Below are 14,741 nucleotides of genomic sequence, written 5' to 3' on the forward strand. Positions count from 1 at the left end.
CTAACTAGACTGTGCTACTTAGAGTCTTGGACACTATGAATAACTCTCTCCTGAAGTAAACTATTTTTTCAGTCACTAATGTTCTACAGCAGTAGTAGTACAGGCTGCATTATTTATATATTTCTAAAAGACACAACTTGCCTTTATTTTAGTGGACATCTGTTGTGGTTTCGACTCTGGCCAGATTTTAAACACTTACTGAGAGCCGCTTTTCCCCCCTCTTCCCCACTCTGCTCTTCTAGGGGAGAGGAAAAATAAAAACCAGTCGGAGAATTCCTGAGTAGAGATAAGAACTGGGAGACTCACCTACTAATTTTCATGGACAAACAGACTTTAAGTGAATAGAACTTAAATTTATTGCTAACAAACTTAAACTAAAAGTTAAATTATTCCTAACAGAATAAGAACTAAAGAATAAAAGAATAATACAGTCTTAAAAAACGCCACCTTCTCTCCACTACCCCTTCCCTCTTTCCCTTAGCAGTGCGGGGGACAGGGAAGGGGGATCAGTTGTTTGAGTCCATCTTTCGGCAGCAACTCTTGCAGATTTGCTGTTCTGTGGGTTACTCCTCCGTGGGCTTCAAGGGGACAACTTGCTTCACCATGAGCTTCACTACAGTTACTGGGGGTAATAGCTTTGAATCCTTCCGCTGTTTCTTGTTGGGTCCCTCCCCACGGGAGACAGTCCTTGATAGACCTCTCCGGTGTGGGTCCATCCCTCGGGCCACAGCTCTTCCATAATCTGCTGTCCCTTGGGTCACAAATGAGCCGCATCAGTGTAGATCCCTCACAGGGTTACAAGTCTTAACCGGGACAACTTGCTCCAGTGTAGGTTTCTTGCTTCATGGGCCACAGGTCTCCAGCAAGACTGTTTCATCTTAGGCCTCCCATGGAGTCTCAGCTTCCTCGTGCATCCACTTGCTCCAGTGTAGGCTCCTTCATGAGCTGCAGGGGGAGGTTTCCTCATCACTACAGTCTTCCTCAGGCATCAGGGGTCTCAGCTTTAAGTCTTTCCCCTGCTGGAGGGGGAGAGGGAGGCTTCTGGGCCTCTCCTCGCTCCTCCTGCTATACTGACCTTGGAGTCTACATTGCTGTCTCATGTTCTACTCTGTTCTCCTCCGGGCTGGAAATTCTTCTGTGACACCAGCTTTCTCTTCTGCTGTTCTTAAATATGTTATCACAGAAGCAAATATCATTGTCTAGTAGCGGGAAGTCCAGCCTGGAGCTGGCTTTTTTACAGAACAGCAAAATCTTCTAGTAGCTTCTAACTGAAATCATCTCTGTGGCCCCCTATTACCAAAAATTCAACCACCTGAACCCATGACGACATCATGAAGTGAAAACCAGAATAGCTTCAATCACATCTTGTAATCTTACAATCTAGCTGTTAATGTTGAACAAGTTTGTTTCTTATACTCTTTCCTTTTTCTCTGGTTAAATATGCAACTGGCTGCTATTTTACACTCTCTGCAATTAATAGAATTGAATAGGATATAGGATACAGGATAGGAGAGGTGGTTGTTGGAACCCAACCACAGAAATGTCCTGAGAGAACTCTTCAGAGGAATATTTGGGAATATCTGTGTTGTAAGTTCAAGTGCATTTTCACATTAAGTTATCTTTGCAGAGTTGAATTTTATGAAGGAATAAATTTGGTTTGCAACACTTAAGAAAGAAGATTATTAGTTGAACAGCTTTGTTTCATTACGTGACTGCTAATTTAATATTCTTTCACAAACTTAAAAATAGGCATTTTCCTGTCATTTCCTTTAGAATCATGCTTGTTTGACTTCTCTACCTAAAAGGTACAAAAATACTTCAAAGAGCAGTTCTCTGTATGCAGAAACATTTTTTTTCTGGCAGCTATAAAGATTTGTTATATTTGGAATATTTCACATTTTTTATGTTTTTGCAGAAGGAGTTTTTACAAGGTTACCATACCACCTTACACAGTTACCACAAAATGAAGCAGATTGGCCAGGACCTCATGAGATCATTTAATTTAACTTTCTCTGCTCAAAGTAGGGTCAGCTAGAGTAGGTTAGGACCATGTTTAGGTAGGTTTCAAATATCTGCAAGGTTGGAAACTCCACAATTTCTCTGAGTAATCTGTGCTAGTATTTGACCACTCTCACAGGAAAAATACTTTATTACATGTAAAGTGAATTTCTTCTGTTTTACTTTGTGCCTATTGCCTCTTGTCCTGTCACTTGGTATCGCTGAAAAGAGTCTGACTCCATCTTTCTTACCTCTTCCCCTCAGATTTTTATATACATGATTAAATCCCCCTAAAAGCTTTCTCTTCTCCAGGCTGAGCAGTCCAAGCTCTCTCAGCTTGGACCTCGTATGAGAAATCCTTCAGTTACTTAATCATCTTCATGGTCCTTTTTGTTGGATTTTAATCCAGTATGTCCAATTACTCCTAGCGTCAGGGAATTCGGCACTAAACCCAGCACTCTAGATGTGTCTTACCAGCACTGAGTAGGAGGGAAGGATCCCCACTTCAATCTCCTAGCAATGCTCAGCAGCTCAGGAGGCTTTTGGCCACGTTTGCCGGAGTGGCATGTTGCCAGCTCATGGCCAACTAGTTATCCAGCAGGCGCTTTTTTTTCCAGGCTGCTTTCCATGCTGTAGTTTTACATGACTAGAGGAAACATCAGAGAACATACTGAGCAGACCGAATTTTCTATAAAAATAGGATTTCACTCTTACTTGCATTCTTGTGATGACAGAAATCAGCCTAAGTGGAATTTCAACATCTGATTCTAATTAACCTCCTTGTGTCAAATTAATGTTACCAGTTTCAAATGAAGGTGAAAGGGTGAGTTGATGTGTTATTTAAAAACTCTTTAAGGGGAAGGGATTCCTGGAGAGTGTTGGAGGGCAAAGCAAGGAGCTAATTTAGTAGGGTAGATGAAGTGTTAAAAGGAGATAGGTTTCTGTGGTGTTTGTTTTTTGTTTGTTTGTTTTGTTGGTNCTGTATCTTCAGTGAGAAAACCTAACTAGACTGTGCTACTTAGAGTCTTGGACACTATGAATAACTCTCTCCTGAAGTAAACTATTTTTTCAGTCACTAATGTTCTACAGCAGTAGTAGTACAGGCTGCATTATTTATATATTTCTAAAAGACACAACTTGCCTTTATTTTAGTGGACATCTGTTGTGGTTTCGACTCTGGCCAGATTTTCAACACTTACTGAGAGCCGCTTTTCCCCCCTCTTCCCCACTCTGCTCTTCTAGGGGAGAGGAAAAATAAAAACCAGTCAGAGAATTCCTGAGTAGAGATAAGAACTGGGAGACTCACTTACTAATTTTCATGGACAAACAGACTTTAAGTGAATAGAACTTAAATTTATTGCTAACAAACTTAAACTAAAAGTTAAATTATTCCTAACAGAATAAGAACTAAAGAATAAAAGAATAATACAGTCTTAAAAAACACCACCTTCTCTCCACTACCCCTTCCCTCTTTCCCTTAGCAGTGCGGGGGACAGGGAAGGGGGATCAGTTGTTTGAGTCCATCTTTCGGCAGCAACTCTTGCAGATTTGCTGTTCTGTGGGTTACTCCTCCGTGGGCTTCAAGGGGACAACTTGCTTCACCATGAGCTTCACTACAGTTACTGGGGGTAATAGCTTTGAATCCTTCCGCTGTTTCTTGTTGGGTCCCTCCCCACGGGAGACAGTCCTTGATAGACCTCTCCAGTGTGGGTCCATCCCTCGGGCCACAGCTCTTCCATAATCTGCTGTCCCTTGGGTCACAAATGAGCCGCATCAGTGTAGATCCCTCACAGGGTTACAAGTCTTAACCGGGACAACTTGCTCCAGTGTAGGTTTCTTGCTTCATGGGCCACAGGTCTCCAGCAAGACTCTGTTTCATCTTAGGCCTCCCATGGAGTCTCAGCTTCCTCGTGCATCCACTTGCTCCAGTGTAGGCTCCTTCATGAGCTGCAGGGGGAGGTTTCCTCACCACTATAGTCTTCCTCAGGCATCAGGGGTCTCAGCTTTAAGTCTTTCCCCTGCTGGAGGGGGAGAGGGAGGCTTCTGGGCCTCTCCTTGCCCCTCCTGCTATACTGACCTTGGAGTCTACATTGCTGTCTCGTTCTACTCTGTTCTCCTCTGGGCTGGAAATTCTTCTGTGACACCAGCTTTCTCTTCTGCTGTTCTTAAATATGTTATCACAGAAGCAAATATCCTTGTCTAGTAGTGGGAAGTCCAGCCTGGAGCTGGCTTTTTTATAGAACAGCAAAATCTTCTAGTAGCTTCTAACTGAAATCATCTCTGTGGCCCCCTATTACCAAAAATTCAACCAACTTGAACCCATGACGACATCATGAAGTGAAAACCAGAATAGCTTCAATCACATCTTGTAATCTTACAATCTAGCTGTTAATGTTGAACAAGTTTGTTTCTTATACTCTTTCCCTTTTCTCTGGTTAAATATGCAACTGGCTGCTATTTTACACTCTCTGCAATTAATATAATTGAATAGGATATAGGATACAGGATAGGAGAGGTGGTTGTTGGAACCCAACCACAGAAATGTCCTGAGAGAACTCTTCAGAGGAATATTTGGGAATATCTGTGTTGCAAGTTCAAGTGCATTTTCACATTAAGTTATCTTTGCAGAGTTGAATTTTATGAAGGAATAAATTTGGTTTGCAACACTTAAGAAAGAAGATTATTAGTTGAACAGCTTTGTTTCATTACGTGACTGCTAATTTAATATTCTTTCAAAAACTTAAAAATAGACATTTTCCTGTCATTTCCTTTAGAATCATGCTTGTTTGACTTCTCTACCTAAAAGGTACAAAAATACTTCAAAGAGCAGTTCTCTGTATGCAGAAACATTTTTTTCCTGGCAGCTATAAAGATTTGTTATATTTGGAATATTTCACATTTTTTATGTTTTTGCAGAAGGAGTTTTTTCAAGGTTACCATACCACCTTACACAATTACCACAAAATGAAGCAGATTGGCCAGGACCTCATGAGATCATTTAATTTAACTTTCTCTGCTCAAAGTAGGGTCAGCTAGAGTAGGTTAGGACCATGTTTAGATAGGTTTCGAATATCTGCAAGGTTGGAAACTCCACAATTTCTCTGGGTAACCTGTGCTAGTATTTGACCACCCTCACAGGAAAATACTTTATTACATGTAAAGTGAATTTCTTCTGTTTTACTTTGTGCCTATTGCCTCTTGTCCTGTCACTTGGTATCACTGAAAAGAGTCTGACTCCATCTTTCTTACCTCTTCCCCTCAGATTTTTATATACATGATTAAATCCCCCTAAAAGCTTTCTCTTCTCCAGGCTGAGCAGTCCAAGCTCTCTCAGCTTGGACCTCGTATGAGAAATCCTTCAGTTACTTAATCATCTTCATGGTCCTTTTTGTTGGATTTTAATCCAGTATGTCCAAATACTCCTAGCGTCAGGGAATTCGGCACTAGACCCAGCACTCTAGATGTGTCTTACCAGCACTGAGTAGGAGGGAAGGATCCCCACTTCAATCTCCTAGCAATGCTCAGCAGCTCAGGAGGCTTTTGGCCACGTTTACCGGAGTGGCATGTTGCCAGCTCATGGCCAACTAGTTATCCAGCAGGCGATTTTTTTTCCAGGCTGCTTTCCATGCTGTAGTTTTACATGACTAGAGGAAACATCAGAGAACATACTGAGCAGACCGAATTTTCTATAAAAATAGGATTTCACTCTTACTTGCATTCTTGTGATGACAGAAATCAGCCTAAGTGGAATTTCAACATCTGATTCTAATTAACCTCCTTGTGTCAGATTAATGTTACCAGTTTCAAATGAAGGTGAAAGGGTGAGTTGATGTGTTATTTAAAAACTCTTTAAGGGGAAGGGATTCCTGGAGAGTGTTGGAGGGCAAAGCAAGGAGCTAATTTAGTAGGGTAGATGAAGTGTTAAAAGGAGATAGGTTTCTGTGGTGTTTGTTTTTTGTTTGTTTGTTTTGTTGGTTTTTTTTTAATGTGCATTTTTGTTTTTTGTTTTTTTTTTTTTTTAGTAATGAGATAGTTCAAGGACTAACTTTGTCAACAGTTCCTCAGACTATGAAATGCAGGTTTCTGGAAAGCAAGTTAAACTACTCTTAATTTATGGAAGAGGTCTAATCTATGGAAGCTGAGTAACCTGTCCTCTTTCTTAATCTGCATTATAACTATGTCCCTGAAATTAAAGTGTTCATTTACCAATATAACTCTGGATTTTCTTGTATCTGAGATATTTTTCTTTCGAGTGTTATATGTGTATGTGCCCCCTTCCCCCATCCAGCTCTGTGGCACTCAGCCACTCTGAAGCGCAAGCAGCACTTGTGAAGCCTGCTGTCTGTACAGCTCGTGTGTAATTGAGCTGTGCAGATGCAGCAGCTGAGTCTTTCTTAAAATTGCTGCCTATGTGATTGAGCTGAAATACTGGCGTTGTAGTGATTATGCAGATGAATTATGCTTGTTTATGCAGGACTCTCCAGCACAAGTGAGGTTGAAAATATCCAAAAATCTCCCTACATCTCCACTGCAAGAAACATGTCTGCTTTAGACTCCTGCACAAAGCATCTGCAGTGATAGGTACATCTTTCTCTCTAGTGATCTTCAGAATATCTGCCTGTGCCTTACAGCTGCCTCCAGCATTTAAGGATTAAACAGCTGGGTCAGATGTAGGCATTAGACTTCTACAGAGAGCTGTGACAGACTAATTAAGTGTTTGAACATACTTAAAGGTAAAGCTGTAGTGTATGGGAGGAATATAGGTTGTTGCTTGCTGTCAATACTAACATTCTCAAGCTTCTGTAAGAGCATCTGCTGTGTACAGGCTATGTTTGGTAAGCAATCAGCTACTGGTCTTCAAGCAAACCAAAGCTCCCTATTAAGCCTTAGTTGTTGCTTTTGATTTTCCATAATTGTGTCAGCACTTGATAGTAAAGAAAATGCCATTTTTTTCTTCTTTTGGAGGACGTATGTGGTCTCTCACTTGTTTTAGTTACTTTCTTTATCTGAGAATGACTTTTCTGTGTCACTCTGAATAATTTTGTGGTATTTTATGTTAGCAATAGTTAATTCTGGATTTAAGTCTTAATTTGTAGGGAAAAAAATAAGTATATAAAGTGCCTTGAATAACACAAAGAAATTGCACAGTTCTCTCTGTTGGTTTCTTTATGTGAATGTCCATATTTAATGAAGCAGAAGTCACCAGAGGTGAATAACATTTCTTACTTGTAGTTCTCATCTGCTGGAATGATTTCTGTGAAATCCCAGGTTGTCTTGAGTGACTGCTCAGTGCTATTGATGGAGATATTTCTTCTCTGTTGTAAGATTATTTAGGTAGCTGTTATACAAACAGCATTATCATTTTACCTCCTCTCTGAGATTTTAAGGTGTCTCAAGATGTTGGGGAAAAAAAATAAATTGTTTAACATGATAAACTGTCTTTTTCTTTTAGCTGGGGCATTGACAAAACAGTATCAGCTTTCTTCAACACTTCTTTATTCTGTTTTCATTCAGCATCTTTAGAAATAAAAAAACTGTAGCCAGGTGAAGTTATAGGGAAATTGCATGGAATCTAAAAATCAGAAATTCAGTGGAATCTAAACCCTGCCTGATTGAGTGGATCTTCTTCCTATTGTTTTTAGGTATGGGGTATGTGTCAGAGGTGGGTTTTGTTTGTTTGAGATTTTACTTAAGTAGCTTTAAATGCAAGCAGTTGTTCCATAAGAACTCTCTTTTGTCTTCAGGGTGTTTTTGCATTTCTCTGATAAGCAGACATAACTGTCAAATCAGGTTTTATTTTTATGTTGCTACTCAAGAGTAAGTATCTTCACTCATGATCATCGCCTTTATTTCACTGATGGGGTGGTGAGGGGGGTAGTGTGGAAGAAAGAGTAGTAGGAGGGAGCACAAATGGCCTCTAATGGTCAAACTAAAAGAGCTCTAACCCTAAAGTGCTGCAGGCACTTGCCATTCATTCAGCAATGTGTGACAGAAACAAGTGGATTCTTACTTGAGATAAGAATCACAGTTTGTGTTAAGCCTGTAGCCTTTACAGGGAATTTAGTAAATTGTAACTAAAAGTGTGATCTTGAAAGAAAAAACATCGGCTTTTTGTGTGAAATGATAACGATGGCTAAAAATGGAAGTGAGTATTTGGCTAACTTTATTCCCCAGAATAGTAATTTCCTGCACAAAGGGCTGGTGACATGACAGGAGGCACTAAATGAATTCTAAATTTAGAGGCTGTTTTCTGAATCTAGCTAGCAGCAGTACTTGACTCCTGGCCTTCTGACTTTATACTTTTTTGACACCCTTATCTAAAATATTAATAGTGAAACATTGCAAACTCAGTTTGAAATACTAATTCAAATGGTGTCTTTGTAAGGAAGGTGCCTTTTCATACTTAGTTTGAGATTGTAACTTTCTGAAGTGTGGAGTACTTGGTTTTGAAATAAAAAACTGCTTATTGCCAAATGGTAGGGATGAGTATGAGTCATCAAGAGATGCACTGGAATGCGTAATGGTTGGGATGATATTTCACTTAAGATTTGAAATGTTTTGCTATAACCGTTATGAGCTGTGTGATTTTATAAATTTCAACCCCCTAAGAGGAAATGATTGGCCAGTTACTTTTCGAAGTGCTATTCAGGAACTGTTATGTTTCAAAAGAATCAGTTGGGTTTTTTTAATAAGAATGAGATTTCACAACATGCTGATAATTGTAACATAAAGTATTAGAGCTATTTAACTGTTCTTTCCGCAATGACAGCTTGATGCAAAGCTGCTAAAATCTATGGTATTCATTGGTAAACCCAGAAGCAAACAAACATGTCAAAATCTAGGGCACCAGGGCAAACCTACCTGTAATGGCAGGGTAACAAGGGAGTCTTAAGGAATAGCTCTTCTTGGTATTTTCCTGATGTTTTACCCGTAGTTAGGCATAGGAAAAAATTTCAAGCAAGCATTCAAGTCATAAAAATAGCTACTTGTTTACTTTGTTGTGGCAATGATATTGGACCTTCATATAAGGGCAATCAGCTTAGCTGCTCTTTACTGAAATCTGAAAGAAAACAGAGGTTTGCAAGAAGGATTAACTTGTGGAAATCCTCTGTGCCATAGGATGCTGGAATAGCAGCAGATGCTGAATGGCCTGTGCAGCAGTGCATGCTGTTCGCTTTGGTGCCCAGGCTCATCAGCTGCTTGGAAGAAAATAAAAATGACACCTGATTCCATATTCGAATAGTACCAAACTATAATGACAGTGCTTTATGCCAAACACAATGACAAGCTGGAGCACTCCACCAAGTTTTGCGTAATCACTGTGCTGCAACGGGACAATTAAAGATCGTTTGGATCAAGTGGTAACTGTCACATCCAGCCAGTAGGGAGTGTTTGACTACCAATTTGGCATATGAGCATATGGCTGGAGTCCATAATGGTTGATGCAGTGGTAAGATCCCTCTGAATTTGCAGCTGTACCTCATCTGATGATAAAGCAATTCAAGAACCATGAGCTAAAAATGTCAAAATATTTCAGGTTGCCACAATCAACTGTGTAAGCATGCAGAAGTGCTGTATTTCTTTCAACTTTATATTGTCATCCATTCAGCAAAATTAGATAGACTGTGCTTTTTATTTCTGTAAGATTTGCAATCCTCTAAAATAAGTCCCAGCCCATTTGAAGGCTGCTTTTTATTATCTACAATAAAGTACTTCTACCCATACATTGCACTTATTGGCAATAGTATCAATACATGTATCTAGGAACTATTTCAGTAATTTATTTAATGACTTCTGGATTTAACTTCTTTTTTTTTCTTAAGAGAACTGCAGATAGTTATTGTAGGAAAAGTGTCTTGAAGAAAGTGGAGTAATATAGCATAAAGACTTCTCTGCAAAAATATTCTGAACAATTTATTTTGAAAACCATACTCCATAATAAAATTTTGCTTGTGAGGAGTCCAGAGAAGAACCTCTGTGTGCCAAAATTTGGTGAAATTATTTGGGGAATAAAGAGAATGTGTTATTCAGGTAAACAAGGCAACAATGACTAAATCAGACACCTTCTATTATTTTAACTTACACACTATCTGCAGAGGTGAAGGAAAGGGATAGATGAATGTTTTACTCCGGGTGAAAAATGTCTAGGTAAAACATACAAAAAATTGCAAAATTAGAATTTTTTTTTGTTTGTTTTGGATACCTCTGAAGGCCACAAATATACCATTGTCCTACATTAAGGTGGTAGTTGAGGAAAAAAGAAATTTTGCTGAGTTTTAAACTAAACCTCTACTGGGCAGGTCTGTTTACCAAAATATGTAAATGTACCTCTATAAAAAAAAAAAGAAACTGAGATATACACATACTTTCGCTGAATTAATGTCTTCTCTGCTCAGTTAAATCAGCAATTACAACCAATAGTAAATACAGTTGAGTGAAGATAACATGAGCAGCTCATTCTACTGAGAATTTTACTTAGAAACCTGGCATCTGAGATAGTTAATTGGCTAACTCAGTTCCTAAGAGAACAGACATGATTCTAGAAGTTCTTCAGTTTTCACTTCTTATGAGGGGCTTCATAACAAGGAACCTTGTTTTATTTCATAAATATGCCTTTTTAAAAACAGTTAGGTCCACTGCTGAATTTCAAAAATGTAACTTTCCTGAATTGCCTGCATCAGTTTGGCATCACCTTGTGTCTTTGAGGCTAAGCCATGAAGGGCCTTTTTGCTTTAATTGACATTTGGGCTTACATGTTGCCATTAATTCTCTTTCATTAAGCTTTACCATCCCTTTTAGCTGTCCAGGTATCTCCATTTCAGTTCTGACAGATTTGCCTACAGACTGTTCATAATGCCAAAGGTTTATTTAATGAAACATATGGGAGCACTGGGCAACCAGTATGATAATTATCCAAATAATTGCACTACATATTGCCAGCATCTTAGATCAGATGGCCAGTGTGTGCTTGGATAATCAAGGCTTCCTTCTCACAGGCTCTACCTTGCTATAGTTAATTTTTTCTTCATTGGAGGCCAGTGGGTGGTTTCTATAGTTGAATTGTAGCTATTCAGTTGCTGTTCTATTAATACTATGGTAAAATTTACTCTTAATCTTGCAACCTTGTTTGAAACCCAGCTATCTCATTGCAAGCATCAAATGTAATTACCATGTAGTGTTAGTTTATGTTTTAATGGAAAAAGTACACCTATTCCTTATTTTATGGATGAAGGCATTTCATAGCAGTAACCATTTTTTTTTTTTTTTTTTTTTCCTCCAGTCATTGAAGCAGATCTTTTTGGCAACAGTCTAAAGTCTAAAGTCCCTAATCCTATAGCTACTAGTTTCATTGCCCACTTGAGCAAATAAACCATTCACTTCAGGGAAGAAATTTCTCAGCAGAATTTTAAGAAGATACTTGAAAAATATTACCAAACTGCTGTTTTTTAGAATCAAAGGCAAATCAAAAATTGTGAACAAAAGATCCAGATGATCTAATCATGAAATACCTTCATACTGGGCTCATCAAGGAAAGACTGAGCACATAATGCTCTCATTAATATTTGTATCAAAATGTGCTTTTATATATGTGCATTGATTACACAATGCATACACTATATAAACCAAGTATTTTAAAGTCATATGACTGTCTCAGACTCAAGTTATGTACAGTGAGGGAAATCTTGGTTCTGTCTGCCAGTATAACCGTAAATCTGCCTCCAGTTGTGCATGGTACTGCACATTGCGTATAGGAGGGAATATTGCTATTAGATTGATACTTTATCGAGACCTGCTTTGTATATCTTTGTATATCTTTTATATATCTGTGAAGGTTATAATGAAGCCAGCTCTCTTTTGTCTCTTTGAATTTATTTACTTAGGTATATTCCTGGCTATAACCCACTGTGATACAATTTGGCTAGTGATTTCACTCGTCTTTCTTCTCCAGTAAAGCATCTATGCCACTAGTGAAATATGATTTAATATGTAGAATGCAGTTGGTATTGAACCAATTGAGTTCTTGCCTGTGCAATGAACCAACAAGCATCATGCAGATGAAGCGTAAAATGTGTGGTACTGTGTAGTGTTTGTTTTAATCAAATGTAAGGTCTCCATATATGGCAGTGAATATTAGTTCAAAACATCTACCTGGCATCCAGCACTAGATCTTTAATATAAACTACGTTTGGAACAAGAAAGGCAGAATTTCATCCCAGCAACTACCACTGGGTTCGTTTGTGCTTATACCTGTTACACACTATAACTCTATAATAGTATTATGAAATTTGGGAAGTTAATAAAGGGATGTTTTGATGCCCTGGGACCTCATCAGAAAGAATCCTTTAATTACATGTGGTAGAGCATCATGTGGTGGTATTGAAATTAATGGTTCACTGTCCCAGGCTCATGGAACTCAAATTAAGCTAACAAAACAGCATATCCAGCTGACAGGAAACACTTCCCATTTGGAAATACCTTGTTTGGTGATATATCTGTGTACAAAACCTATGGACTGACATTTCGTACAAGCAACTCAGAGTGGTTCTGTTACAAAGAAGAGAATGTATCAGTAGCCTCTGAAAAGTAGTTAAAAAGGCTTTCAAAACTCATTTTTGTTAAAATTCATGGGATAATGGATCTATTAATATGGTATTTGAAGCTTTATTAAATTTTTCTTTTAAGAACAGACAAGGAAAGAGAGAGCTCATGTGCTCTTTGGCTTAGAATGTGGTTCTTTATCAGGAACCTAATATCTCATATGAAAATAAGCACTGAATGCAGCAAAATTAGAACTTTATACAGAAGCTATCAGTACTTAAAAAAACCCCAAACAAACCAAACCACAAAACAGAAAAACCCAACCTACCAAACAAAAACTTATAACCCTCTACAAATGAAAGGACACTTTATCCTTGGTCAAGATACATAAATATGCATGTGTGTATGCATAAATGTGTATAGACATACATACATATATATGTATATATTTATGTCTTTATATATGCACATCCGGAATGGATGTATGTAAATATACCAATAGTGATTAAAAAAAGGAGGGCATATTTATGATGAAGATCTAACCTGCTCTTTTTTTCTAAGGGTGTAATTTGCGGCAAGTTAATGGAACAGATGTTAATTTCTGTCAGAGGCTGGGGGCTACAATGTCTTCACAGCCAAATGTATCCTCATGTTAATTGCCATAATTAACTTACGTCATAACTGACTTAATTCCAAGACTTCTGCTTTTTTTGGTGTAGAGAAAAGAGTGAAGGAGAATCTCATAAAGCTGACAATCATCTTAGCAATAATAGTTGGGGCTGATAGCACTCTGATTCTTTCAGATGGGTGATTTATATGTTTTTAACAGTGCTTTGACATTAAACATTCAGGTTCAGAAAACACAAAATGCCACCTTTGAACAAAGGAGTACTGAAAATCCATATATTTTATCTAGTACTAATGCTCAGTCCATACTCATTATTGATCTTCTCCAATAAACTGCGTGTTTTCAAGCATGTAATGGGAAATACAGCTAATTTTTGGGCTAGTTGTTTGCTCCTCTTTCCTTACACTCCTTCTACTGTCTCTCTCATTCAGAAAGAAAACTTATACTGAATTTTGAAAGGTACCTTTTATAATTTCATTCAAAGCCATTTAATTTTTATACATTCAAAATTGGTTTTTATTTTAACTAAAACCCTCTATTTTTCTTTACTCTATTTCTCTGTTCTTATTTTGATTTCTTTTCATTACAATAGTTTCTGTCATTATGCAGTAGTCTTATAAGGAAGATGTGGAAAAATATTTCTCTGAATGTGATACACAATAATAATCTGTTCCCTTAATTAGTGACTAGAAAATTAACTGTTGTTTCATACTGAACAATAATTGGCTTACCATCTAGCTGCATCTCTGGTCATCTCCAAGGAAGTATTCTGTGCCCCAGTCCTTCTTTACCTCCACCCCCTGTAATCTGCCACATATATGAAGAGATTAGTTGGTTGGGAGCTTTGAATGCTTTTAGAAACAAAGGAAGAATAGTAGTTTGCCATGACAATCACACTCATCAAATAATGCATAGTTTAAGTAAGTGATTAAAGCAGAGACTTATTAAAAATTATTTGAAGAAAATGTTTTCCAACTTGTTTCCTCTGTGTTTTTTCCCACTAAGGGAAACTTTTGCTTTGTGTAACTAGATCAAAGAATAGAGAAAGGTCTCCTTGCAGATGAGATATCTTTTCCAAAAGATGTTCATTGTATTTGAAGGGGTATTACAACAGCTACTGTGACTTCTTCATAATTTTTTTTACTTAAGTACCCTTTATGCTACACCACTGACTTAACAGGAATGTGTGCATTCAGAGGCCATTTATGTCATTAAATGTTCCTGTACTACTGACTTTGCTCTGCCTTATATAATCTACGCATCTACCAAAGGAAATAAGGAAATGTTTTTTCTTTCCTAAGTTGTAAAACAGAAGTTGCACCTTATAACTCTCAAAAAGTAATCAGTAAGGAAGAGTAAAGGAAACTGCTTTCTTGTGTAAAGAAGGCAACTTTAAAAATCCTTATTAAGTCCTTATAATACAAGTAGTGTTTTCTGAACATTTGGTTCGTGAATACCTTTTTCATGGGTGTAGCTCATTAACAACCTCTGTCATACACTGTAGGTGCTATTGCATCCCAAACCAGCAATTGGCTGTTAAGTCATCTTGAGTCAACTTATCTATGGGCAGCTCATC

This window comes from Empidonax traillii, unplaced genomic scaffold, assembly GCF_003031625.1.
Source record: "Empidonax traillii isolate 1590-97213 ecotype Southwest subspecies unplaced genomic scaffold, ASM303162v1 scaffold493:size717247, whole genome shotgun sequence".
Classification (NCBI taxonomy): Eukaryota; Metazoa; Chordata; class Aves; order Passeriformes; family Tyrannidae; genus Empidonax; species Empidonax traillii.